Below are 24,920 nucleotides of genomic sequence, written 5' to 3' on the forward strand. Positions count from 1 at the left end.
TTTAGGTCAGATCACCTCAGACAGGTTGGTTTGGGCCAAGAAAAATTAACCGAGGATACTTGTGTTTTTTTGTTCTCTAGCAGTCACTCTAAACTCATGTTAATAATGGAAATTATGAGTCCACCCAGTCTACCCCCTCTATTATATTATTATATATTATTTTATTATATTTGTATATTATTTCTGTTATAAGCTAAATAGAAATAAATAAATATTGTAACAGCTATAAAATATGTACCAGTTTTTAGTTATAATTGTTGTTTGATAAACTTAAAATTATATTTTATTATTTGGCCCATCAGGAAAAGGATTTAAGAAGTACATTCCCTAGTTCAAGGTTCATTTCACTTGCTCAAAAAGTGTTTTATTAAATGAACAAAAATTTGTAGAATGCTAATAGAAACTTATAACCTTATGATCTTCTTAACCAATGGCATCCATATAAATAAGAAACATACTGCCTGACCAGGCAGTGTGGTGCAGTGGATAGAGCGTCAGACTGGAACGCAGAGGACCCAGGAGCAAAGCCTAAGGTCGCTGGCTTGAGTGTGGGCTCACCAGCTTGATCATGGAGCATCTGGCTTCAGCATGGGATCATAAACATGACCTTATGATCACTGGCTTGACTCCAAAGGTCACTGGCTTAAACCAAGGTCTCTGGCTTGATCAAGGGGTCATTTGCTCTGTTGTAGTCCCCCAGTCAAGGCACATATGAGAAAGCAAGTCAATGAACAACAAAGGTTCCACAATGAAGAATTGATGCTTCTCATCTCTCTCCCTTTCTGTCTGTCCCTATTTGTCCCTCTATCTGTCTCTCTCTGTCTCTGTCAAAAAAAAAGAAAAAGAAAAAAAGAAACATACTAGAAAGTTGTAGAAAATAGCATTATTTCAAGGAAACCTTAGTCAATAATATTGCTCCACATAAAGAGCTTTCACTATTACAGATATTGACTGACAAGTCGTCCTGTGGTAAGAAAACCCTACTAGTCTGATACTAGGAATTTCTACTGAGATTGTAATGGCAAGCCTTTGGAAAGAGGCTGCAAACCAAAAAACAAAAAACAAAAAAAAAAAAGAAGAAGAAGAAGAAGAAGAAGAAACATACATCAAGGAGCATCTTGATTCCCAAAGGGAACTGTGTAAAGCACTTGGATTTCACCAGCATTGAGACATTTGAGAATAAAATTTTCATGGAATGTTTCATGTAAAATATAATGAAACTTGCTCTCTTCGCTTTGTCACCCATTGGCAAGTGCATCTGTGTAGGAATAGAGTTTTGAGATTATTATGTTTGTTAAAATTTTTCAAATACTGTGTCAACCATTGAATTTATCATAAACCCTTTTAAAGAGACAAGAGTATTTGGATCACAAAAGTCAAAAGTTTCACTGTCACATCGACAGTGATCATGGAAATTCATGGGGGTACATTCTGGTTGCCACAATGACTGGGAGCACTTCTGGCATTTTACTGAGGAGAGGGTAGGTATGCTAGATATCTTGAATACACCAGCCCTGAGTTCTTACACAATTTTTTAATGCTTTGCCAACAGACTTGTGTAGGTGTAAATGGCACCTACAATCTAAATTAATTTTATAAACTGAAACTTTTTGTACAATTTTAACAGAATAGGAACTCTTCAGAAGTTAAGCTATTATATAAAATGATGGAAATATGTCCTTTATTTATTCCAGACTCATAAAAGTTACTTTACTATTTAACAGTATATTTCATACCTAGGGCAATGCCACTCATACTTACAGTGCTACTACAACATACCTTAATGAGTCTTCTTTGGTCGCGGTTGCTCTACACACATAGAGCTGGCATATAACCACAAACTAATAATATAAACTTACAGAGGTATAACTTAAAGGTAATGCTGATATAGAGACTGACTCTTAGCAAAGCTGAAATGATGTGTTATCATACACTTCTTAATCTACATTCCAGTGCAGATATAGCAATGAGATAACGTGCTCGTGGAACACAGTATATTTTAGTTCAGTGCTCTGATGAAAATGACTTGGCTCTTCTCTGTCTGTTTTTATGGAGTAGACTTAAGACTCATGTTCCTGCTTTCATTGCCTGAAAATTTTCCTCATCCAGCAACAAACATAAACCGCCCTCGTTGCTTCTAATCCAAGATCAGAAAATACTTGAAGCTGAAGATTACATTAGTTGCCCACTGTGTCTTCAGTAGAACCTTTCTGAGTGTTTGCTAGTTTTGTATGTATTTGCAAGAAAAACTATGTTCATCAAAATATTAACCACTGTCATACTGAGTACAGTGAAGTTTCAGGATTTTAAGAAACATCATTCTAATCATTCATTCTGTTTGTGTTATGCAATATAACAATGTACATAAATTACTGACCACAGGACCTAGTAAATAGTAAATGCTTTGTCAATTATTGTTATTATTCTTATCACCAACACTTCTTCTTGTTCTTCCAACTAGTCAAGATAAAAGCACTTTGCAACTTGATTCCAGCCAGGAAAGAATCATGTAAGTTTTTGCAAGTTTTATAGGGAAATGAAAGTTGTTTTAGAAGGAATGCATAAAATAGCAGTGGTAATACTGCTTGGTTCTATTAAGAATGGTTGTGATGGTAATCTGGGGAACAAAGCTACAAAGACATTTTAGATAGTATTAGCTGCTACAACTCTTAATATATACACTTTAAATCTTTCTTCTGTAAATGAAAAGACAAATTAAATTTTCATAGCACTCATTCTTATCTCTAAATTATCTTAATGTATGGGTTAAAGAATAATTAAAGAAGTGTAAGACACAATCTGGAAGAAATAGAAACTCTACTGTGATGGCTATTCCTCTTAGAGAAAGGACAGTTGCAGTTCCAGTTTTGATTTTGGTCTTAATTTGCAGTGTGATTTAGAGAGGTGGCTACAACTTTTCTTTCCTTGTAATAATCAGGCTTCTTGGTGACAAATGGCCCTGAATGCCAAAGCATAGGTTAGCATTAGCAATGGGATAAGTTAAAGTTTCCTTTTACACTTACGTAACACAAGATACACCATGTAAGTATGACTACATATTAGCTGAATTAGTGTGCACAATACAGACTTTTCTCTGTCAAAACATCTTTGTGAGACCTTCAGATGACCTTTAAAATTAATCTATATTGGATTTGTTGTGAGGTTTCTGAGAAATATTGAAGTGATTTCAAGATATCTCCAATCAAAATTCTTTATAGATAAGAGTGTGAATTACATCAGGAAGTGTCCTAGGCCCGATGTGGTCCAGTAGAATACACAGGAAATCTGGGAAACTCAGAGTTTTGGGGTCAGCTTTTTCCAATTTTTATTTCTTAAATGAGAAGCAGGGAGACAGAGAGACAGGCTACCATATACACCCCAACTGGGATCTACCCAGAAAGCCCCATACTGGCGATGCTCTGCCCATCTCTGGCTGTTGATCCATTGCTTGGCAACCAAGGTATTTTAGAGCCTGAGGCGAAGCTATGGAGCCATCCTCACTGCTAGGGCCAACTTGCTCCAACAAGCCATGGCTGCAGGAGGGGGAAAGATATATAGAGAGAGAAGGAGAGGGGAAAGGGTGTTGAAGTAGATGGTCACTTTTCCTGTGTGCTCTGGCCAGGAATTGAACACGGGACATCCACATGCTGGCACTGGCCAATGCTGAGCCAGCCAGCCAGGGTGGGGTCAGCTTTACAAGGCTGCTGACGTTCAATTATAAAGAAATTATTGATACTTCAACCAAAAACTATTAGTACAATACAATCTTTAAGATTTTTGAAAGAGAGTTGTGGAAAGCACAATGAAAAAATAAGCAGCCTGACCTGTGGTGGTGCAGTGGATAAAGAATCGACCTGGAATGCTGAAGTTACTGGTTCAAAACCCCCAGCTTGCCCAGTCAAGGCACATACAAGAAGCAATGACTATGAGTTGCTGCTTTCTGCTCCTCCCTCCCCTCTAAAATCAACAAATAAAATCTGTTTTAAAAATAAGCAAAATTCCCCAGATCCTGCTGAGAATCTGATTCAATAATTTTCAGGGTTTCTTAAGTGCCCAAAGTCCATATTTATGGACTTTATGATATTACTGAAATTTTGGATTTTTATAAGTTTCACATGATGCAAAATGGCATTGTTAAAATGCTTTAAAAAGAGGATAGTTCATGATGGCTGATATATACATGGCACATTTTTTTTCATATAGGTACATTCCCCAAAAGGCAGAAATATTTCAGAAGAAAATATGCTCATCAGTTCATGCATGTAAACTATGTTTAGGGGGGAAATATTTCCCCTCTGTATACTAAGGCAAAGTATAATTGGAATTATTTTCTGATAATGCTTTTTAATTATATTGACTAAAATAATATTTGAATACTATACTGCATTTTCTATTACTCATAGCAAGGTTAAAATTCAAGTTTCTACCTATTTTTTGTCAAATCCAATTCCCATTTTAGATATAAAAGTAGCTATATCAGTGAGGGTGTCCTTAAAATATAAATTAAATATATTTGCCATAGGAAAAACATTAATTTGTTTAATTGATATCATACCTACTTGATATACTTCTTATAAGATCATTTTGTAATGTAGATCATATATGCCAATTTTTTGTAGGGGTGTATGTGTGTGTGTGTGTGTGTGTGCACATGTGTGTGTTTATGTGTGAGTGTGTGTGAGAGAGAGGAGGGGAGACAGTAAGGCAGACTCCTGCATGCACCCTGACCAGGATCTACCTGGCAACCCGTCTGTGGTTAATGCTCAAGTACCCAAGTACTGTGCATTTTAGTACCTGAGGCTATCGTCAGTGCCCAGGGCCATGCTCAAACCAATTGAGCCACTGGCTATGGGAAGGGGAAGAGGGAGAGGAGGGAAGCAGGGGAGGACTTCTGTGACCCCTGACTAGGAATTGAACCTAGAATGTCCATACGTCAGGCCAATGCTCTATCCACTGAGCCGCTGGCCAAGGTCAAAATTTTTTGTAGTTTTTGATAAGTTTAAATATATATAATATAAAGATACTAAGCGGTCTCTATTGCCAATATACACATTAATAATTTAATTAATAATGACAAGAACTTTAAAATCTTGATATAAATCACTTTTATATTTGTAATAACATTTAAAATTTTGTTATCTTAAAAATGGACACTTTTTTCCTTCAAATTAATATAGTTATTTTTATTTGCTGAGTCTAATTCAGGATTCCTTTCCAAATGCATTAAATTATTTAGAACAAGTTGATTTTAAATGAAATAGAAAACGCTGCAGGATGAGTCTCTCCTTTTTCATATGAAGGTACTCTCCAACCACATATTAAACTTTTGCCCCTTTTTGAAGACTTCTTCCATCATTAAAAATATGTCTTGAGGCCCTGGCCAGTTGGCTCAGCGGTAGAGCGTCAGCCTGGCGTGAGGGGGACCCGGGTTCGATTCCCGACCAGGGCACATGGGAGAAGTGCCCATTTGCTTCTCCATCCCCCCCTCCTCTCTGTTTCTCTCTTCCCCTCCCGCAGCCAAGGCTCCATTGGAGCAAAGATGGCCCGGGCGCTGGGGATGGCTCCTTGGCCTCTGCCCCAGGCGCTAGAGTGGCTCTGGTAGCGGCAGAGCGACGCCCCGAGGGGCAGAGCGTCGCCCCCTGGTGGGCGTGCCCAGTGGATCCCGGTAGGGCGCATGCGGGAGTCTGTCTGACTGTCTCTCCCATTTCCAGCTTCGGAAAGGTACAAAAAAAAAAAAAAAAAATATGTCTTGAGTGGAATCTCTTACGGGAACAGGGCAGAAGAAAATTTTTGTATGACTTTGAACCAGATTAATGATGTTTGTAAAAAAGAGAGATGAAATAAAAATGAGCCTGGTCACTACTACTTTAAGATTTTTGTTTTCAGTTTAGCAGAATGTGTGCAGATTAAAAAGAAAAATTATAATGAATTAGCTTTAGAATACATTCGACAAAAACTGTTAGTGTTAACTGTTAGTAGATTATGCTTATTCTGTAACATTTAACAACAAAAACACTGTGGAGTATTCTGTTGATTACACCATAGCAAGTATTTTGAGAAAGCCCTTGCTTTTTCCCATCTCTAATGCCCGACTTACTTGGGGCAGGGGGAAAACAAAAAAAGAAAACATTTCTAGAAAAGCCACTTTGGTAATATCTGAGACAACACCATTCTTATGTCACTGGGGTTTTATTTTATTCTTGCAGGCTTAACATCTCGCTGAATGAACAAATAAAATATCATGTGAAAAGGGCTTCAGGCTAGCTACTTCCAAAAGGATTCAACCTTCCGAGTGCTATCAATATCATCCATACACCCACACAGTTAGCACTTTTGAATACATTTACTGAAAACCATTAATAAAGCAACATTCTTAGTCTGGTTCTTAACCATGTGTCACAGTGAAATAAGTTCATGTAAATCTGTAAACTGCACGACAATAATCAAATTAACAGTCATTTCAAGAAAAAATGCCCCTCAGGCTGAAATATAATTAGTAGTCTCTCACTATCTTTTGCTCCTAATAAAAATCACGATATTATTGTTGACTGTGCTAATAAAACACCTCCCGTGACCCTGATGTAGCTAGATGTAAAATGTAAGGACTGTTCTATTGTGCAGTCTCACACATGTTTTATTGAACATTTCCATTTGGCTCTTCATCTGGGAACACAAGGGCCCATAGAAGCTGAAGAACTTTTGTCACAGTGTAATGCAACTCTCACTTGTTTATTGCTGCAGTTAATAAAACACCCACTCTAAAATTCATTATCTTTGAAATTTAACTTTAAGTGCATACGCTGAGTATCCAGGACTTTGAATATGAACAGGAACAAGAGCAAGGGACAAAAAAAGCCAACAGGGAAAATCCATTTAGTGCATAAAGAACCCAAGCTTGGCACCTGTGTTGCCATAAACATCGTCTGGGATTTTGATTTTTTGAAACACATTATATTGAGGAAGTCATAATGGACACAAGTGTTCAACATATTTTTCTTTCAGGTATATTTATATCTTCTCCACAACTGTTTCTCGAGTGCTTTTGTACAAAGCAGTATTATTGGTTTATTAGGAACAGAACAAAGTAAATATATAATCACTGTCCTCAAGGAGCTTATCAACGGTTTGACAGATTGGGTTTTTGTGCTGAAGTGGATGATGAGCTCATGTGGGTTACTGATGTTTCCAATATACAAATTGAGGATGAAATGTCAGATATTTTAAAAGGAACAAACAAAACAAAACACAGAAACCTGCCAAAATCAGCAAACTCCTGGAGCATGTGAATCAGAACACTGAAAGGCACCTATTGTATATTGACATCACAATTCAGGGGAAACCAGGTTTGAAGAATCAACATAATTCAATAAAGGCTTTTGAACAAGGCAAGATGAGCAAGATATTGTCTTTTCCCTCAAGTAGCTTGGGGTTTAGTGAGGAAAATTCACAAGCATAAGTAATTATAATATAAGCCAGAATATGGAAATTTGTGCTAGCGACCATTCACGCTATAGCAGAATATTTTGATTATAATTTTGTAAATCCTTAGAATCACAACTTTGAAGTAATGAGTGATATATACACATCTTTCAAAAACTGAACATTTTAGGAACATATATAATTTTAAGATTATTTCTAATTTTCAAACACTATTAGAAAACATATTTTAGTGAGCAGATAGCAAACAATTGTAAAAAGAAAGAAAAATCAAACTTACAGAAAATATTACAAAAGTATATGAAGAAATAGAAATTTTGCAAAAGCAAAGGAAGTTTTGTTTTGCTTAAGTTTTATATTAAGATGCACTGCTCATGGCTCCATTCAGCCTGGATGAGCTCCACCAGGTTTCTTTTTCTTTTCTTCCTTCCTTCCTTCCTTCCTTCCTTCCTTCCTTCCTTCCTTCCTTCCTTCCTTCCTTCCTTTCCTTCCTTCCTTCCTTCCTTCCTTCCTTCCTTCCTTCCTTCCTTCCTTCCTTCCTTCCTTCCTCCCTCCCTCCCTCCCTCCCTCCCTCCCTTCCTCCCTCCCTCCCTTCTTTCTCTCTCTCTCTCTCCCTCTTTCTTTCTTTCTTTCTTTCTTTCTTTCTTTCTTTCTTTCTTTCTTTCTTTCTTTCTTCCTTCCTTCCTTCCTTCCTTCCTTCCTTCCTTCCTTCCTTCCTTCCTTCCTTTCTTTCTTTCTTTCTTTCTTTCTTTCTTTCTTTCTTTCTTTCTTTCTTTCTTTCTTTCTTCCTTTCTTCTTTCACAAAGCAAGAACACCTTCTATATTCCTCTCCCAGGCTCTAAGTAGCTGCTGGGTGTCCAAATACTAAACATTCCATCTCCACTTTATGATACACAGGCCATTTTGATAAACTCTTCCCACTCTAAGTTTTACAACTTAAGGCCTAACAGGAAACAAGTCCAAGAATGTGATAAGGAAAAGCAGTTCGAACTGTCAAAGAAGACCAAAGGCAAGAAGAAGCAAATCAAAAAATGTATTTTCAAAACACATCAAGTCTACACATTAAATTCTTTTCACCTATCTCTCTCCCAAAAGATGTGATTTGTGTGGCCACAGCACATAAGATGTTATTGATGGTGCATTTTCTAAAACATCAAGAAAAACTCCACTACTATTAGGATAATTTATGAAGGAATTATGGGAGAAATAGGTGGTTTTATCCTAATAGCTAGTCAGTTTTCTATTCTATATTTTCAAAAAGTAACAAAATTGTAACTTTTGTTCAGGGAATTCTTTACTTAGGAATCAGTGTAATTTAGAGTTAAAAGTAAATCATCACAGCTCAAATATTTCACCTCAGTTCTTAAAATGATTTAAAATGGTTTATTAAAGATGCACAATTTTAATCTCAGTTTCTTTATTTGTAAAAATTATTTCTGTAATGATATTTCTAAATTAATATACATAGTAGAACTTAACCTTTTCTGTGTAATAATTCCTCAGTGTATATAACAAACAAAATCCTGGATGACTGTAGTCATTTGATAGATGGATGGATGGATGGATGGATGGATGGATGGATAGATGGATGGATAGATGGATGGATAAATAGATGAATGAAGATAGCTGATTCACACAAATACAATCCCCCCATCAATTATTTAAGTTCTAGCTATGAATATTATCTTGATTGCCACTGTGAAGTAAAAATTCTAAATTATGCTAATATGTAGACTATGTTGTTTCATTAGTCTGTCTTTATTACAAATCATCCCCTGTCTTAGTGGCTTAAAACAACACTATATTATCATCTTTCACATTTCTGTGAGTGAAATGGATTCAACTGAGTGATTTTCACTTGGAGTTTCACATGGGGTTGTAAACAAATGGTAACTAGTGCTGGTGTCATCTGAAGGTTTGATGGGGCTAGACATCCAAGATAATGATGGTCAGTTCATGCTGGATGTCACATGAGAGCTCAGCTCTGTTGACCAGCTTCGCCATGTAACTCTCTCCTGCAGCTTCTTCTAGGTTCTCAGAGGAAGCATCATAGATGCAAGTTTACCAAACAATTCAGAGAAACTATGACCTAGTTTGAAATTCACAGGATATCACTTTGCCTCATTCTTTAGAAAAAGGTAAGTCACTAAATTCAGGCAAGACTTAAGAAGAAACTGGACTCCATCTCTTAATCAGGGAAGCAGCATATAGCTTTGACTATCACAAACTGGTTCTCTTTACAAAGCTATGAACATGTCACAAACTCAAAGGGAGCTACATCAGTGAAAGCACTTCTCATCCTGCTATAAAGAAGTCCAACACCATTCCAGCTCTCCAGGTTTATCTGTTTTTGAGTGAGAGGAAAAGTAGCAACACCCAGAAATGGGACTTAACCTCATGTCAAGTATAAACATTGCCAATAATTTTATGTCAAATACGGGAAATACTTAATAAACTAGGAAGCATCAAGAAAATATCGTTACCCTTGCTTTAGCTAGAGTAGCAGACTGTTAAACAAATTGGATGAGAAATCATATTTCTTATTAAATGTACGTATCCAAAATAAAGAAGCAAATATTAATACTACTATTTTGCAGATGAAGCTCAAGGGTTGTGATTTTATTTTTTAACTATGCATGTTGCTTCAATAAACAGTTAGCAAACACTGTGGAAACTTGTGGGAAAATTGGAGGTGGAAGAACAGAGATAGGTCAAAATAAGAGATAGGAGGACGGGATCACTGTACCGAGAAACTTTTATTTTACACTTGGTTATGTCACCAACTATTTTGTACAACCCTATAAAGCCAGAGTGACACTCTTATACCAACCACAGTCTGGGAAAAATTAAAAAACAAAACAAAATTGTACATGTGGGGAGTGGAGGAAGAGAGAATAGTGTCGTGAAGGTCATGGAACTGGCAGCCAAGACGAGATACACAGTGGCTGGAAATGGAGTGTGAGAAATGCATTGACAAGTGATGAACAATGAGATACATGGAGAGACAGGAGAGGTGACCTCTTCCCTCCCTCAGTGCTCCCACCCTGGCTGCTGAATAGCCTTTTGGGTTTCTATAGGTTTGAGGAAGACTGTGAAAGAAAACATGAGAACATCCATGCCGCTGGCTGCATGGCATTCTCTGATTTTTTTTCTCTTTCTACTGTTTGAAAACAAAACAAAACAAAACAGCAGGCCCATAGCAAAATGAACTACTTTAAAATTTCAATAACAGAAAAGAAATATAATGTAACACCCTACTTCTTAATTATATACTATTGTGCTTCTATTCCAGAATTATATTTATACTTGTAGTTTAATCTTAAAAAATAGAAGAAAAATAGTATGAGCACAGCTATTTTATTTGATTCACTTAATTTTTCTAAACAGTATATAATTGTTTTAAAATGGAGCTAGTTTTTTTTGAAAAGCACTCTGACAAAATTACAAAAAAAAAAGAAATATAATGAAAGTGTTAAATATCATTATGCTATTATTTTTTATAACTGGTTTATATGTGTTAACTAGTTGGATGACTTATTTAGTAAAATATTGTTCATAAAGTTTAAAATCTCAGCAAAACCTGCTTCTAAACATTTTAGGACAAATAAACTTTTCAGTTAAACATTTTTGATTAAATTGATTCTTATCTCTTAGGGGTGAGTAGTCTCAAATTATTTTTGATAATTGATGTATATTTTAATCCATGAAATAAAATGCATGCTTTAAAAGGATACCAAATTTAATGTCACTCTTTATCTGTCTCTAATTCTTATCTACATATTCATCTACATCCATCCATCCCAGCCTATTAGGACTAATAATTTCTATCTATTTTATAATCCATATCACAAAATGCACAAAAGTAATTAAGTCAAATTGAAACAATTAGGAAATACACTATTCAATAACTGAGTTGCCAAAAAAATTTTTTACCATACTCTCAGGCAAAAAAAAAAAATGCCTATACAGCACTAATATCATTCCACATGTTATATTTATTCTTGCAAGCCAGCCAAGCTCAAATTAATTGTACTGACTAAACTTTTCTTCTTGGAGAAAATTAAAGATATGCTGTTGTCAACACTTGAGCACAACCTTGCAGACACTTAAATGCAGAGAAGGGTGTGACATCCTGCCCCTGTTGCCTTGTGCTAATTAATCACTCTGGTATTTAGGACCATTCAAGCAGACAAATTAATGGGGAATAATTAGTGTATCTTTGTTCCAGCTCAGCTTTGCACACCAGACACTCTCTGGGAAAGAGGGGAGTTTGCAGAGCGCGAGCCATTAGCACGTGCATAGTTTCACTTCTGTTCAGCAAGTTCTTCAGAGATTAAGAGAAAGGCCAAATTAGCAGACGTGTGACTGGGGTTAGCACACTCTTCTGGAAAGAAATCTCTCTGTTTGGGAATCAGCTTTCAGAAACAAGTTGTTAATCCATATACTGAATTTCATGAAATACAATTAAACCTCAGGGAAAAAAAATTTCAAAAATCGTAAATAAGTATTTTAAAAAGTATGGTGAATATACTTATTTTTATATCATTATATTTATTTACATATTGCAGGGATAATTCAACCCTCAGACATTCCCATTTTACCTTACTATTGGCTTTTGTGAATTTTTATTGAAAATGGATTTTTATCAACAAATAGTATTTATAAATTTTGTAATTAAATAGTGTAGACCATTTAACCTCTCTGCTGTTAGTAAGAACTCTCTGCAGATACTCCCTAAGGTCATAAAACTTAATTTGTTTCTTCTGATAAGAATCATAGAGTAGAAAATTCAGGCAAAGTCTACATACACAATCAGTGTGACCAACACAGTATTGATTCAACTCTGTCCCATTTTACACTGTTGACTGATTTCAGTGTGCACATGGACAGAGTTAAGGCATGGTTTCTTGGAAAAATATGTTCAAAAACTAAAAAAAATTAGTATTTATGGTTACTAGATTGAGATAAATTCATAATTAGGTCCCCTACTAAAAATAAAACTGGTAGTAAGCCAACTGATTTATAATTGTTCAAATTCTCTTACATTAAACTCATCAATTTTACTTTAATACAGAGATTCCTCCCATCAACAGATAAAAACATCAGATTTCCACAAATATTTCAGACATCCGATTTTATTCTGATAAAGTATTTTTGACCTTTATATTGAGTAACAGTTTGCTATATGAAGAACTTATCTAAACGAACTGCAAATAATTGTACAAATATATGTATATACATTCACATAATCACACTTATTTTAATACCTATGTGTGAGTAATCTTTAATTACTTTTTCATTTTTCTGCAGGGGTGAAGTTTGACAACCTAAAGTATGTTTTTCTGTGTTCAATAACTGTTTTCCGTTTCACTACTTAACTCTCCAGCTTTGACCCTTAACAATCAGGGCAAAAGCTGCTGCAGCAGCACAGAGAATGTTCCTGCAAATTTCACACCCACTGGATCCACAGCCTGACCGTCTTACTGGCAGAGAGTAAGGGTACCTAGTGGAGTGGCAGGCCCCAGAGGGTCAGGAGCTGATGTCAAGGCAAACCACACAGCGAGAGAGCAATCACACTACGGATCAAGATTTCAATCCTTTTGTAAAGAAATTCCATCACCCAAAATACAAAGATGAAAATAAGCAGGAGTCATCTGTGAATGGGTTTAGTTCTGTTAATAGCACATCGTGATATCATAGTATAAAAGAGCAATGTTTCCAGCTGGGATATGCCATAATTTAGAATATTGTTTTAGTACACCCAACTTTTAGGTTTCATGAAAACATGATATTGTTAGACATAATGCTCTTGAAATTTTGCTGATGGAGAGGGAGAGAGAAAAAAAAGCCAATTACAAAACCACACGTTCTTGCTGACCAGTAATGGTGCAGTGGGTCAAGTGTTGACTTGGCAGCTGAGGTTGCTGGTTCAAAACCCTGGGCTTGCCTGGTCAAGGCACATATGGGAGTCGGTGCTTCCTGCTCCTTCCCCTTTCATTCTCTCTCCTCTCTCTAAAATGAATTTTAAAAATCTAAGAAAACCCCCAAAAACAAACAAAAAAAAACATTCTTGCGATTTTTTAGAAGTGAGAAATGAATCTCTCTCTAGCTTCCTCTGAGATACTAACTTGCCTACGATAAACCCAGATGCCATTAGAAAGGCTGCCATCCTGGGAGTGGGTCCTCCTAGATCTTTGAAGGTGCCTAATCCTCATTAAAGGCAAACCCTGTGCGTAAGAGGGGCTGCGCTGGCATCAAGGCACCTGGCGATGACTAAAAGCGCTGGCCCCATGTGCGGCTGCCGCTGAGCAGCAGAATGTAATTTAGTCGCACCAGCGGGAGCAGGGGTCAATGATTTTATATTAATGGGGATCACGACAGTTCTAAGCTGTGGCATGCTTTGAAATAAGTGTTGTACAAGGCAGCAAAGAGAGCTCAGCTGAGGAAATGAGCTGTGTCACTGTCTCCTCATGCCTAGCAGCAAACACTAGAATGTTTTTAGCTGCTACAGACTCTGTGCCATCATAATATTTTATAAACAACAATTACCTGTTTTATTAAAAAAAATCAATCTCCTCAAGTAATGCTACTAAAGAAGCCTCTAAAGATGAGCAAATTGCTTTCTATTCCAAATACAATCCATATGTATGGCCGATGAATGGACTATTTATTGATGTGATGCTCAGAGATGAAAACTAATTTTTGCAAATAAGTTCAGGCCTGTTATGGACAGTTGTCGTGATGCTATTGAAAGAAGGTATATTATTACATACCTTGACATGTTGTCAAAGTGTCCATACCTAGAACAAAACAGATGGAGAAAGATTTAGAGGCAGTGATTCCAAATAGTGTTTAGTATTAAATATTTGTCTGCAGTTAAAAGCACTATCATTATAATTTTTCCAAAATGTCTTTAAATTATAAAATTATTTTAATTTTTTTTCAGGAATATCAGGCTTATACTTCATATTAAATTTTCAACACATCAATATTAATCTTTTCCTATTAGTAATTGGGTATAGGAGGCAAAAAATTATTTACTCTCAGCTCTCTGAGAGTAAGAAATAGAAGCAAAGTAAGAGTTTGTCTAGGTCTCACGGATACTCCGATGAAAATGGGTTCATTCTATGTGGAAAAAATGGATTAGGGTTTTGATTTTCAAAATTTCTTTTGAGGTAAACAGATCAGAGTTAACTGAACTAATAGGGTTAAACATAGAAACTGCTTAAAATGATTGATTGGGGGAACTGTATCATTAAGTGGATAGCAGCTATCTGAGAAGTACAAATTCTGTAGTGAAAGGTAGGCATGTTGATGAGAAAAATAAAATCTACTCTCATAAATTGCCACTTGGTGAAACAACTGATTAATTTTCAATATTTCTCCCATACATAAGGAAGTCTTTGGGATTAGTGAGCCATTACTGGAGAACAAAGTGGTATCATTGAACACTGAATTACACATCAAATGGAAAACAATTTCTATAAAATAAAATCCAAGCTTGATTAGTCTATTAGAGATGCACTATCCAAAGACTATCTGTGAAACAATAGTGGCATGACAGCCATGACATATGTCCTATCCTAAAGCTTACACACATTCAGACATATGTATATAGTGCAGATATTTTTAGGAAACACTGTGTTCTAAAAGGTTTTTTGTTTTTGTTTTTTAATTCCTCTGAGAAGTCGTGAAATAAAGGATCTCTTTAGTTTCCTAAAGGTTTTTTATCTATCTAACTTATTTTATTATTACATTTTTTTCCTTGAACCTATTAACATCCCCTTCCCTGAAACACATTTTGAAAAATGTATTAGGGTTCAATGAGCTGGTGAATATACATTTTCATGAAGTGGAACTAGTAAATGTAATCTCAGACCCAAACTTACTCCCTTGCACATAGAAACTAGTTAATGGAAGATCTGGGTTGTAAGTTATCATTTAATTAAAATTTCAGACTTTCAGACATTGTGCAATAATCTACACGGTATACCAAAATATTGGAGGGACACTCTATCATTCCCAGGAATAAAAGCAGAAGATTGGGAGGAATGGGAGTCACCAAAGGTTGGGTTTTGATGTGGGAATTTGACTAATTCATCCTGTTTTTACATCATTTGGAAAATAGAATAATATGAATATTCTCAGAATGAGATACACAGACTTGTAAGAGGAATTCAAGTGAGGAGTAGATGAGGTGAATGAAACACCCTCTCCACCACAAAATATGAGGAGCAACAAAAAACTCAGTAATCAAAACACATAACATTTTAATCAATATTTTTTTAAAAAATTATGCAAATAAATTTATGAAAAACAAAGTATCAACATTTTAAATAAAGACAGCACTATTGTTACAGGTTTCTCCTTTTGCCTCAGGCTTCAATATGGCACAGTACAGCACTGGGGATAAGAAAGTACCAGGGGACAAATGGCAGAAATAAGCACTTAATTGGGAGTCCGAATAAGTTCAAATGCTTTCACTAAAATCAGCTATACAAAATTTGGAAAAACCTATCAGTAGACCACATCTCTGTATACTCATCTATAGAGAGATCAGTTCCCAAAAACTGTTCTAAAAAGCATATGTTTAATGATATATAAATAGTCGTCCTGCCTGAACAGGCAGTGGCACAGTGCATAGAGCATTGGCCTGGGACGCAAAGGACTCAGGTTCCAAACCCCGAGGCCACTGGCTTGAGCGCAGGCTCATCTGGCTTCAGCACAGACTCACCACCCTGAGCATGGGATCATAGACATGACCCCCATGTCACTGGCTTGAAACCAAAGGTCTCTGGCTTGAAGCCCAAGGTCACTGGCATGAGCAAGGGGTCACTGGCTCCACTGGAGCCCCCTGGTCAAGGCACATACAAGAAAGCAATCAATGAATGGCTAAAGTCCCACAACTATAGTTCAATACTTCTCATCTCTCTCCCTTCCTCTCTGTCTGCCTCTCTCCCTCACTTACTTGCTTAAAATATATAATAATATATATTTATATAGTTGTCCAGGAAAAAAAGAAAGATGGATAGTAAGTTTGATCTCAAATATGTTTGGGGAAAACTGCATCAAATTTGGTCAAATGTCTTCACTACCAGACTTTCCAGAGTTTTTAACATGCTGATATATTTTATGACTCTCTTATAAGAAAATAGATTATATAATAAATAGGACATTTATTATCATCTTGTATAGAGCATACAAAATTCTGAACCAAATGACTTAAGTTTCCTCCTCCTTGTGAAACTTTAAAATTTTAAAGAGTTTTTTTAGAAGTCATGTGCATTGAAAAATAGAAATTTTGCAAAATTTAAAACTTTATAGGAAAATAATTTTAATTATGTATAGAGATATTTATATTTCAGCAAGCATTTATAGCATAACTGACTTTATATTCAAGTTTCCTAAAAATAGAGGATCTACAAATTGGTTTCAGCAGCCAAAATAAATATTGGATTAGGACTGAAGTTCTGGCATTGAAACCTTACAAAAGACATGTGAAAGACAGAAAATGAACAGAGTAGAAAAAGAAACACCAAAAGCAGATGAAAGTAGATGGGAAAGGTTATTTCATGGGAATACATAATTTTGAAGATGCTTCAGTATATAAAGAAGAAGTTTGAGGCCCTGGCCGGTTGGCTCAGCGGTAGAGCGTCAGCCTGGCGTGCGGAGGACCAGGGTTCGATTCCCGGCCGGGGCACATAGGAGAGGCGCCCATTTGCTTCTCCAGCCCCCCCTCCTTCCTCTCTGTCTCTCTCTTCCCCTCCCGCAGCCGGGGCTCCATTGGAGCGAGGATGGCCCGGGCGCTGGGGATGGCTCCTTGGCCTCTGCCCCAGGCGCTAGAGTGGCTCTGGTCGCGGCAGAGCAATGCCCCCTGGTGGGCAGAGCATCGCCCCTAGTGGACGTGTCGGGTGGATCCCGGTCGGGCGCATGTGGGAGTCTGTCTGGCTGTCTCTCCCTGTTTACAGCTTCAGAAAAATAAAAAAAAAAAAAAAAACTTAAAAAAAAAAAAGTTGAGAATCAATGTAGAGATTATCATTGAAGCTTGAAAGGGATAATTTAAAAGTGTTTAACTCATGCTCAGGTAACAAAATGATGTCAACATCAAAAAATTATATCAGGGCCCTGGCCAGTTGGCTCAGCGGTAGAGCGTTGGCCTGGCATGCGGGGAACCCGGGTTCGATTCCCGGCCAGGGCACATAGGAGAAGCGCCCATTTGCTTCTCCACCCCCACCCCCTCCTTCCTCTCTGTCTCTCTCTTCCCCTCCCGCAGCCAAGGCTCCATTGGAGCAATGGCCCGGGCGCTGGGGATGGCTCCTTGGCCTCTGCCCCAGGCGCTAGAGTGGCTCTGGTCGCAGCAGAGCGATGCCCCGGAGGGGCAGAACATCGCCCCCTGGTGGGCAGAGCATCGCCCCTGGTGGGCGTGCCGGGTGGATCCTGGTCAGGCGCATGCGGGAGTCTGTCTGACTGTCTCTCCCCGTTTCCAGCTTCAGAAAAAATACAAAAAAAAAAAAAATTATATCAATGGCTTCCAAAGTGCTTGATAAAATAATGCAAAAACAGATCTAAGATAGATTAATAATACATTTAGCAAGAGTTTATTTTTGGAGGAGCTCAATATCAAGTAGCACAACTAAATATACAAAGTGTGTATCAGACACTCTGTCCAAAACAAACTACTGAACTAGAATTTTCATGAATCTCAACATAGATATTATTTTCTATCTTCTATTTAAACTTGTTTTCTTCTATAACGCCATGTCAATTTTGTCAATCGGTAATTACCACATCTAATGTTTCAGCTCATTCTCTTAAACCCCATTTTCAAAAACTCGTGACCCCAGAGAATTTATAATCTACTGATTCTACCAGATTTTCATGGTCCTCATCATCCTTATGTCCCCACTTTCCCAGTTACACAGCTAATCTTAGTCAGCTGTATTTACTCCCGCACAGGCACTTCCAACTCTCTCACTCCTCTTTTAATTCTTCATACTGGATGCCAAAACAACCACCCTGGTTAAATCCAATTCAGCCTATACTGGCATGTAAATTTGCACTTGGTGAAGCTGGAGAAACACAGGCACACACTACTTTCTGAATTTACATTTGTAATTACAAAACTGAATTGTGTTGTGAGTGCTTGATGATACTGTATTGTCATTTACTCTCTCCATCACCCAGAATGATGACTTATTCATTACTCCACTACAGTTCTTCAGTGTTAGCTAGCTCGCTCATGTTTACTCAGCCATGAGGGTTTTTTTCCACTGAAAAAATAGAAACCTGAAGAAAAAACTTTCCCCAAGCTTTTCCAATTTTCTTCATAATTCTAGCAACTTGCTTTTATGACTATATATTAGCTTTTTCTAGTCCTCTTACTGTGGATGAATTGTCCTTGCTACTGTGTAAGGCCAGCTTCTCCATGTGCCCATTGGATTGCATGAAATATAACTTAATCAATTACACTAGTCAATCAATTATTTCATTTCTCTCACTCATTTTCCTTCCTCTATAGCTCTTTCATCTCTTGTTCCAATTTTCCATTCTAGCTTCTGCACAATTTCTACCTTTTTTACAGCAAAATTCCTCCTTTGAAGACATCTACTTTCACTTTGTGCTCACATTACCACTGAGACCATTCCAATGAGGCTTTTGGCATTATTCACTAGGGTCGCCAGTAAACTCTATTTTTACCAAATTCAATAATAAATTCTTATTATCCATTATACTTAAGATATAAGCAACATTTGACAGGTTTCATACCCATTGTCACCTTAAATAAAACCACCATTATCTCCTGCCTCATATTTCTTTGTCCTACTCATCGTAAAAGCCAAAGACTTCACAATGTGTCTTATAGTCTCTTCTGCATTTTAATACAACCTAGCAGTCTCTGTCTAACAATAAAAAAAAATTAGTCCATTTACATTGTGTTGTATTATGAATTTGATTTTTCTACTTTTACCTTAATTTTGTATTTCTTATATAATAAATTTTCTTTTTTTTCTCACTTAAGCATTGTTTTCATTCCAATTTAGTCTTGTAAATGCAAACATAATACTATCATTTACCATTTTATTAATATCATCTTCCTTTTTCTATTAGAAAAATCAGGCACATATTTCTCCATCATAATTAGAAAATACTAGATATTTTTCCTATTCAGGTGCATGCCTATGTACATCAGAAGTTTACTTTTTTTCCCCTAAGATATTTCTCCACTGCCATAAGATGAGCTCAGAGGAACACATTCGTTTTCTACAGATCCTCTCCTCTTTTTTAGATATAACAGTAAATTTTAAGTGATATTAATTCTTACTTAAAATTAATTTAGATATTTAATGTAATTTATTTCAAAATCTGAAAAAGTAATTTTCTGAACTTGACACCCTATTTGATAGATTTATTTTTCTATATTAAAGAGTCACTATAAGTATAGATGTACTAGTCAGCCCTCATGTAATAAAAAATTATTCCACAGTGATTAAGATTTTATATGATAAAAATGAGAGAAAATTCCATCAGTTAGCTTTTTAATTCTCTAGACAGAGACAGACTCTAAACATAAGCACAAATAAAGAAATCATGATAGAAATTGTCATAGATTTGAGCTTGGTCAAAATTTAGTACATCAAATATATATGAAAAACCATTAAAAAATAAACAATATTGGGGAATCTTTGTTATATGTATAAAAGGATATTTCTAATATAAATATATAATAAGTAGTTACCCGTCAATTAGAAAAAACTAATAGCTCAATAGAGCAATTATAATACAAGGAATACAAATGCTTCATATGTTTATGAAAAGTATTCAACCACATTTGCAGTCAAATAAATAAAAATTAAAACAAAATTCTCTTTTGGTTTACTCTATTAGCAAAGATTTCTCTAGTAATGTATTTTTGTTTTTAGTATTCTACCTAATAAGGAGAATCTTAAACTACTAGTATACATTTAAATTGAAATAATTTTTTGGATATCAGTTTTGTACATAGTTTTACTTTTGGGGAATTGTTTTGTGGAAGTATGTGGTGAAGCAAACCAAAGAGTTATGAATAAGAAAAGTAATTACAGTACTACATATAGCAAAAATATACTCTTAGTAATCTAAATAGATTTGAGTAGAAAAAATATTAGGTCAATTTTGGCAGACACATAGTCATTTAAAAATATATTTTAGATGTTGAATAGAATAAGAAAATAGTAAAAAATCAAGTTAAATTTTAAAAAGCGAAATGCATAGTTTAATATTTAGAGGATTTAAAATTCAATAAATATTGCATATATATTATATATATACACAAAAAGACAATATACTAAATGTTAGCAATGCATCATACTCAAGAATGTTACTAAATTTTTTCAGTTTTCTCTTTAGATATTTTCCTATATTAGATTATTTTTCACTAAATAACCATTATTTTAATTTCATAATTAATTACATAGTTAATTTCACAAATGTTTTAATTTTAGAAAAATTGTCAATACAAAGTAATTAGAGGCAATTCATGAAATAGATTCGACACTAGAACATTGTAGCTTTTCAACAAATATTTACAAAATGAATAATTAACACTTGATATAAATTATTTTAAGTTTTATTGTTTTTTCTGTTCTCTACCTTTCTATTTATTCTTTATTTATTTAAATTGAATTTATTGGAGTGGCTCTGATTAATAAAATTATATAGGTTTCAGCTGTACAATTCTGTAATACTTCACCTGTATATTATATTGTGTGTTCACCACCCAAGTCAAGTCTCCTTCTATCTCCTTATTTCTTAGGCTTATTTTATTCCATAATCTCTCTAAATGCTTTTTATACTGTTGCTCACTGTTTTGTCCTCATTTTTGCAAATTTTTTCACCAATGGCAACAATATACTGAGGGATTTCATATATTGTGGTCATGATATCAAAGATTAATGTTGCAGCCCACTTTTATTTATATATTATTGAGTCTTTTTAAAAAAATAACTATTAACAGAGATACCAAAGGAAAAACAAAGGTCAAGGTCCAAGTACAATAAGAGAATATTTAGGTATTCATGAAGTTCTTAATCTCTGAGGAAGCTGAGATTAGTAGTTGAGATATGACATCCTGGGCTTCTAAGTTGCTGATCTCCACAAAGGTATGAAAGTTATAGCGAGAAAGAGTCATACTATATGTTTGTGTCCACCTCCTCCAAATTCATATGTTGAAACTTAATTCCCAATATGATGGTATTTGAAAGTTGGATATTTGGAGGGTGTGTTGATTATGATGGCAAATTCTTCATGAATGGGATAAATTTAAAGCCCTTATAAAAAAGATCCCAGAGATCTTTCTTGTCCCATTTGTCACATAAAGACACAGTGAGAAGACAACATTCTGTGAATCAGAAAGTGGGTCCTCACCAGACACCAAAATCGACTGGTACTCTGATCTTGGGCAACCCAGCCTCCAGACTATTAAAAATAATTTTTTGTTGTTTGGAAGCTGCACAGTCTATAATACTCTATTATATCCTCCTGAACAGACTAAAGCAAATCAGATTTGTTTTTCTAATATGATCAATTAGAACATTTTGTTTTGACTTTTACTTTGATGAAAAGTTAAAGTACCAGATTCAAATATATTATGTAAAGGCATGTATTTTTATCTTTTCTGTTTTTATTTAAGAATGGCAGATTAACAGACTTCCTGGTTTTAAGTTCAATAGAGTAAACATATCCACAAAAGCAAGTCCCAATATAAAGCAATTTGAGAAAATAATTAGAAATTTTCTTTCTTTTTTTTTTTCACAGAGACAGAAAGAGTCAGAGAGAGGGACAGATACAGACAGAAAGACAGGGAGGGAGAGAGAGAGATGAGAACCATCAATTCTTTGTTGCAGCTCCTTAGTTGTTCATTGATTGTTTTCTCATATGTGCCTTAAGTGGGGGGCTATAGCAGAGTGAGTGACCCCTTGCTCAAGCCAGCTACCTTGGGCTCAAGCTGGTGAGCCTTGCTCAAATCTGATGAGCCCACACTCAAGCTGACGACCTTGGGGTTTCGAACCTTGGTCCTCTGCGTCAAAGTTCGAGCTTTCTCCACTGCACCACTGCCTGGTCAGGCTAAAAATTTTCTTAATCATCAATAAAATCATAGATAAAACATAAACACTATAGTTCCCTGCAAATATAGAACATTTATCAAATATTTTCTGCCCCACTTACCAAACACATACTTGATTTCAGACAGATGTGGTTCTTGGCATTGCTCAAGCTCCAAATTCTTATTTATGTAGGAAAGTTGAGCCTGAAAAGTGAAACAAAGAAAATGTTCAAACTAAATGCCAAATTTAAGAGTAAATTTTTATAGAAAACTACTAGTATTTCTCGTTTTATCATAAAAGGAGCAAGCTTAGAAATTCACCCATATAACATTTACCTATAAACATAAAAAAACCCAGAATCATTGTCTTTATTTCTTAGATGTTTAAGCCTAAATCTGACAGATGCGGATTGTATCTATTTCATTTACAAAAAACAGATTCTTTTAATTGCAAGAATATAACAAAGACATTAATAACATTACCATTCAATCACATTATATTATATTTCTTATAACTGCCATTTGCCTCTTGCTACATTCTTCAACATTTTTCATTTGTACTGGTACAACTCTAGTAATAGTAAAATGCTGTAGTGGTTTTAAGCTCCACACTTCTTAAATTAATTCCCAGTTGTCATCATAAATACTCTAGACAGTATTAGTAAGATGCAGACTACATAAGCTATAAAATATTATTAGGCACATCTAGTAAAATATTTACTTTTTATATTTTACAAAATTATTTAATGTCACTTAATGCTTACTGATGGCATTGTTATAGAGGATTCCTACTTTAAATGAAATTCAAAAATGTAATGTAGAAGCCCAGGATGTGAAAGTCCCAGGTTCGATTCTCCGCCAGGGCATACAGGGGAAGCACCCACCTGCTTCTCCATCCTTCTCTATCTCCTTTCTCTTTATCTTTATCTCTCTTTTCCCCTCCAGCAGTCAAGGCTCCATTGAAGCAAAGTTGGCCTGGGCGCTAAGGATGGCTCCAATTGCAGCAGAGCAATGCCCCAGTGGGGCAGAGCATCGCCCCTTGGCAGGCATGAGGGGTGGATCCCGGTCAGGCACATGTGGCAGTCTGTCTGCCCCCCACCCTTCTCACTTCAAAAAAAATACCAAAAAAGAAAAGAAATTTAATACACACACACACACACACACACACACATATATATATATATCTCAGAAATATTTTAATTTTATGTGGTTGGCATCAAGTAGAAAGATGATTTGTGACTATATTACAAAAACGATTTAAAAACATGCCCAACTTTTATCTCTTAAAATATATATACTTTTAAAATAATAATCTCAAAATATTTTATAAAGCTGCCTTATTAATTCAGAGGCAAATGTGATTTTATGTGTGTGAGAGCACATGTGTGCATTAGCAAGCTATAGCAAGCTAGAGACAGAGAGAGAGAGAGGAGAGAGAAGGAGAAATAAAAATCAAAGAAAATGAAAAAGAGAAAAATAAAATTCAGATGCAAAAATAAAACATTGTGCCCACTTAATGTCTGCAGAAAAAGTCAAAGCATATTAAGCCAAAATATTTTTTAAAATGTTTCACAGATTCTAATTCATCTGTACACTATTTTATGTATACCTCTTGACAGAAGTCAGAATATATCATCAAATCACCCGAACACTGGCCGCATATAACTTCTCATCATGTCTTGAAATTTCAAAATTCCACAAGTATTTCTAGACTTAAGTCCTCCTAGGGCCCAGAAGTAATAGGCATTCCCCATGTTGTTACAAAAGGAGATTCCATGTGAATTAAAAAGAAGATGAATGTAAAAGGAGGACAAACAAAAGTCACAAACACAGCTTGCCACTGTCGGGCCTGTCTCTCTTCCTCTGGGTCAATAACCTCAGTGCTTGATATTGTCAACGAAAATGGTCTGAGTGACCCCAGTGTTCCCAAACTCTTGACTCTTACTCCTCAGTCAGCCCTGACATACCCTTACAGAGTGCAAGATGCTAAAGTCAAGGAAATGGGCAGCTACCAAGAGCATTTTGCCAATCATTTCGACTAACCACATATACCATCTCTCACCTCATTTATAATAGAGAAAAATACATTTTTTTAAATTGAAGAACAGCATTGACTAGTGTAAAAGCTTTAAATTGTGTTCAAAGATATTGTAGTTTTATTCGCTGTCAAATATCAACAATATGACCTTGTGAAATATTTAAGCTTTTTACAAAAGCATTCAGGATTTTGTACCTCAGTTTTAAAACATATTCCAAAAAGAAACAGCCATTTTTTTCTCATAGTTTTATAAATCTGCTTAAAAACTCTAATTTTTTTATTATTATTATCATTCAGTGAGAGGGCAGGGAGGCAAAGAGACAGAATCCCACATGTGCTCCAACCGGGATCTACCCCACAATC

At 35.6% G+C, this 24,920-nt stretch overlaps 1 pseudogene; it reads right to left on the reverse strand.

Annotated features, from left to right (window-relative positions):
• LOC136388419 (large ribosomal subunit protein uL6 pseudogene) overlaps nt 1-24,552 on the reverse strand; it is a 37,109-nt pseudogene extending 12,557 nt beyond the window's left edge.
• Between the last annotated feature and the right edge of the window lie 368 nt (nt 24,553-24,920).

Source organism: Saccopteryx leptura, chromosome 1, assembly GCF_036850995.1.
Source record: "Saccopteryx leptura isolate mSacLep1 chromosome 1, mSacLep1_pri_phased_curated, whole genome shotgun sequence".
Taxonomy (NCBI): domain Eukaryota; kingdom Metazoa; phylum Chordata; class Mammalia; order Chiroptera; family Emballonuridae; genus Saccopteryx; species Saccopteryx leptura.